Source organism: Staurois parvus, unplaced genomic scaffold, assembly GCF_062004578.1.
Source record: "Staurois parvus isolate SC_StPar_1 unplaced genomic scaffold, SC_StPar_1.0 ptg001465l, whole genome shotgun sequence".
Lineage (NCBI taxonomy): Eukaryota > Metazoa > Chordata > Amphibia > Anura > Ranidae > Staurois > Staurois parvus.
In genome coordinates, this window is record NW_028319261.1 from 22,417 (window position 1) to 28,020 (window position 5,604).

Here is a 5,604-nt window from a genome sequence, read left to right on the forward strand (position 1 = left end):
GGGGCGGACTGACCATTTGGAAATGGGCCCGGGTCAGTAGGGGGCCCCATGAGATGCCCCTGGTACCTTTTTCATAGGCTTTTTTGAGTTTGGGCAAGGACACAGGGGCCCCATGATCCCCTATTGCCCGGGGGCCCCATGAGTTGTCAGTCCCCCCTGTATATATATATATATATATATATATATATATATATATTTTTTTTTTAAATTTTGTTATACTTACATTAAATAATGAATTAAAGGGCTGGTGGTCAAAGGCAAGCGATTCATTTATTAGACAACGATATATCTAAAAACAACAGAAAACACATCACACTTCACAGGTCTCATGTAATGTCCTCCCATAAGGGGGTACCCATCATATCAGTAGGGGAACAATTGGTAACATTTGGGAATTCTCTCTGAAAGAAATATGTTGCTCGATACGTAAGATTCCAAAGTTTGATCATTTTGAATACTCCTCAAAGGGAATACTCTTTGCATCCTGTATATCCGCCACTCAGAAGGAAAGCACAGTGGATGGAAACATAGTTGAAGTCTCACATTGTGACGGTAGTCACTTTGGGTGGGGGGCCCATGGAACTCAGCTCACTTTGGAGAGTTGGGGAGCCCACTGTCTCAGCTCCCCATATCCCTATTATGTGTAAGTCACCCTGTGCCTGTTAGGGGTACAGGGTGATCTGTCCTAATATTGGGGTGGGGGTTGTGGATTGTTTAATGCCATGTGGTTGCATCCCATTGTTCTATTGTGTGTCTTGCTTGGGAGTAAACTATTATGGGATGTATGTGTTTGTGTATTGGCTTGGTGGGGGGTGTCTCCACCAGCCCTCCCTCCTGATGGGACTGTCGGTTGGTGTGTCTCTTGTTACTAAAGGTAGATTGCCCCGCCCTGTGTCATTATGCAGGGAGGGGGGGGGGTTGTTCCCTTGAGTGTATATATCTTGTATCGGTCTTAAAATAAACTAGTCTACCTCCTGGTTTACTTCAAGATTGGTGTCGTCTAGTCTTGTATGGTCAGCTGTGGTGTCAGTGGTCGGTGTTCGGATGGGGAAGCGGTATCCTAACGGAAGTACCCAAGTGCAGACTGGGTCGGGTCCATTACACACATATAAATGAGAATGTGTAGTCCAGAGGAGTATGTGTATAGTGCTGTATCATGGTCTCATCTCCCACTGAGCATATGCAGGGGGGGTGCAGGTCATGTATGATCTGCTGTAAGGATAAAGTAACTCGCCCTCAGAGTATACACCAGACACTGTCCTATAATCATTGTAAAGAAGAATGTATTGGGAATAATCAAGGGCAGACTGACAACTGATGGGGCCCCCCGGCAATAGGGGATCATGGGGCCACTGTGTCCTCACCCACACTCAAACCACACCCAAAAACGCCTATGGAAGGTACCAGGGGCATCTCATGGGGCCCCCTACTGACCCTGGGCCCTCGGGCAGTGCCTGAGCACCCAAAAGATCAGTCCGCCCCTGGGAATAATATGACCGCCTGTATAAAATGCTGAATAATCATCCATTCCTTCCACTGAGCATACACAGCAGCATTGTACCTCTAAGATGTATTACAGAAGTCTGTACACTGTTGCTCCCTTCCCCCACCCACTGAGCATACATTAGGGCCCTGTGCTGCTGCCAATTCTTAGCTGTACTGCAATGTATATATACCGTATTTTTTGCTCCATAAGACGCACCTAGGTTTTAGAGGCAGAAAACAGGAAAAAAAAATTCTGAACTAATGGACTGCAGACACAGTACAGGAGATGACCAGAGACTGCGGACACAGTACAGGGGATGACCAGAGACTGCGGACACAGTACAGGGGATGACCAGAGACTGCGGACACAGTACAGGGGATGACCAGAGACTGCGGACACAGTACAGGGGATGACCAGAGACTGCAGACACAGTACAGGGGATGACCAGAGACTGCGGACACAGTACAGGGGATGACCAGAGACTGCGGACATAGTACAGGAGATGACCAGAGACTGCGGACACAGTACAGGGGATGACCAGAGACTGCGGCCACAGTACAGGGGATGACCAGAGACTGCGGCCACAGTACAGGGGATGACCAGAGACTGCGGCCACAGTACAGGGGATGACCAGAGACTGCGGACACAGTACAGGAGATGACCAGAGACTGCGGACACAGTACAGGGGATGACCAGAGACTGCGGACACAGTACAGGGGATGACCAGAGACTGCGGACACAGTACAGGGGATGACCAGAGACTGCGGACACAGTACAGGGGATGACCAGAGACTGCGGACATAGTACAGGAGATGACCAGAGACTGCGGACACAGTACAGGGGATGACCAGAGACTGCGGACACAGTACAGGGGATGACCAGAGACTGCGGACACAGTACAGGGGATGACCAGAGACTGCGGACATAGTACAGGAGATGACCAGAGACTGCGGACATAGTACAGGGGATGACCAGAGACTGCGGACACAGTACAGGGGATGACCAGAGACTGCGGACATAGTACAGGAGATGACCAGAGACTGCGGACACAGTACAGGGGATGACCAGAGACTGCGGACATAGTACAGGAGATGATCAGAGACTGCAGACACAGTACAGGGATGACCAGAGACTGCAGACACAGCACAGGGATGACCAGAGACTGCGGACACAGTACAGGGATGACCAGAGACTGCAGACACAGCACAGGGATGACCAGAGACTGCGGAGAGCACAGGGATGACCAGAGACTGTGGATAGTACAGGGGATGACCAGAGACTGTGGATAGTACAGGGGATGACTGCTGACCTTTGGGGAGGGGGGGGAGGTACCTGAATTTGACAGATACCCGCTCCCACTTCCGCGAAGTTGTTCTTTCATCTTACCTGTTCCTCTATCCAGCCGCGCGCTGTCTTCCCGGCTTCTGTAATGGCGCTCGGCATGACAGCCGGGTGCCCAGTGCGCATGAGCGAGAAGCACTTGCGCTTTGTGATTGGTCCGGCGGCTTCTGGGATCTGTCATGTGTCCCAGGTGCCGCCTTACCATTCACAAAAAGCACCACTTCCTGCGCATGCGCACTTGGCACCCGGCTGTCATGCCCACACTACAGAAGCCGGGAAGACCGCGCTGCTGGATAGAGGAACGGGTAAGATGAAATAACAACTCCACGGAAGTGGGAGCGGGTATCTGTCAAATTCAGGTACCTCCCCCCCCTCCCCAAAGGTCAGCAGTCATCTCTATAAGGTCCCGCTGTAGAGCTGAGCGGCCGGCCCGGTATTCTGACACGGCGGCAGTGGAAATACCGGACCGGCCACTCCATATTTGCTCCATAAGACGCACTGACATTTTCCCCCCTTTTTTGGGGGAAAAAAGTGTGTCTTATGGTGCGAAAAATCCGGTATATATATATATATATATATATATATATATATATATATATATATACACATTGAAGTGCTTTCCTTCTGATGGACTCTTGTCTTTTTTTAGCCAGACTAACTATGTAACCATATATATATATATATATATATATATATATATACATATACATAGTTACATAGTTAGTCTGGCTGAAAAAAGACAAATGTCCATCCAGTTCAACCATACATATATATATATATATATATATATATATATATATATATTATAATGATCCGTTCCTTCTTCACTGGCGGCTCCCATCATTCTATCTTTGTAGAGTCACTTTAAGAATTGTGGGTGGGGCTAAGCAAATCATGTTTTCATTGATCTTTTTATTGGGTTTTCAGAAGACAAAGGAAGGAAGCAGACACGGCCATTTAGGGCTCCATGTACGCCGGGCGTGTGGAAAACTCTTCTGAACGATGGAAACTGACTGCTGGAAAACATAGGTTAGAAAACGTCTGTTTAGCCGCGTTTGCATACCGCATTTAGGTGCATTTGTGTTTAGAAGCATTTTTAAAAGATAACCTCAGGAGACCTCCCAAATCCCCAGAATGCACTGAAAAATAGTAAATATTGAAGTATTTCAGTCATTTTGGGAGAAATATATATATAAATGGGCACAGTGGCTTAGTGGTTAGCACATCTACTGTGCAGTAAATGGGTCATTGGTTCGATTCCCAACCATGGCGCCTCCTGCATGGAGTTTGCATGTTTTCCCTGTGCTTGCGTGGGTTTCCTCTGGATACTCCGGTTTCCTCCTACATTCCAAAGACATGCTGGGAGGTTAATTGGCTCCTGTCTAAATTGGCCCTAATATGTGTATGTATGAATGTGAATTAGGGACCTTAGATTGTACGCCCCTTGAGGGTTAGGGACTGATGAGAATGTAATATATATATGTAAAGCACGGAGTACATTGACAGCGCTATATAATTACCTGAAATAAATAAACAGAGAGAGCAGAAGCAGAGAGAGCAGTATGTGTTGAGATGACCGGTCTTTTCTGGTTGTAGTCACTATGGATCCCATCATAATGCGGCGCGTTCTACTATTGTTTCCTTCATGCGAAACCTGGAACTGACTGCGCTGGTGTACCGGGTCCATTTGAATACATGGAAAACGCTTTGTGTGCATTTCTGATGATGTAAAAAATGCTCCGGACAGCATCTGGACATGGAACAGTTAAAAAATGCTTCTAAACGCAAACGCTTATAAACGCGGTTAGCAGCACTTAGAAGCGTTTACAAGCCTTTGGCATTTGAAATGCTGATAAAGTCTACTGAACGCAAGTTTGGTGCGTTCCAAAAAACGACTGTAAACTCCACTGCCTGTAAAGGACGATGTGTACACGGACACCTAGGAGAACATTAGGGGGAGTTCAGGGGCTGATGAAGAAAAAAGCTCAACAGCTCCTGAACATCAGTTTATCATCTACAGTGTACATGGGCCCTAATTGGGATTGGATGAGGAGCCCATTGTAGGGAGGGGTCTACAGCACTTCTTTAGGGGGAAAGCTCAGCCAATTTTTGTTTTTTAATTCCCAGAAACACTTTGCTGCCTAATCACTGAGTTTTCCTCCCAGAGGGATGAAGTGCTCTGCAGATCCATCATGCTGCATTTAGTGAACGGTCTGAGAGTCTGAGACAGCAGATCAGCAAATGACGGCGAGGCCTAAAGGAACCCAAACTTACTGTGATGTTCAGCTCACGAGATGGAGATGTCATCACTAATCTCACAATCGGGGCGGACTGACAACTCATGGGGCCCCCGGGCAATAGGGGATCATGGGGCCCCTGTGTCCTTGCCCACACTCAAAACACACCAAAATAAGCCTATGAAAGGTACCAAGGGCATCTCATGGGGCCCCCTACTGACCCCGGGCCCTTGGGCAGTGCCCGAGTTTCCGAATGGTCAGTCTGCCTCTGCTCACAATGATAACCAAGAGTTATGGATGGACTGGGGGGTAGAGTCTCTATATAGCCCTGTCTGTGTCCCCGCCATGGAGATTTGCCCTCACTCCTCGACCCAAATGACAGCAGGAGATGGGCAGTGACCTTCTAATGGGGACACCTTTCCCAGTGACATTGCCAAAGGTGGGGATTTCCCTACTGATGTCTTGTCATCCTAATGGGGCAGGAAAGAGGGGGGGGGAGGGGGAGGGCATCCCAATGGAATACAGGACAAAGACCTAAAA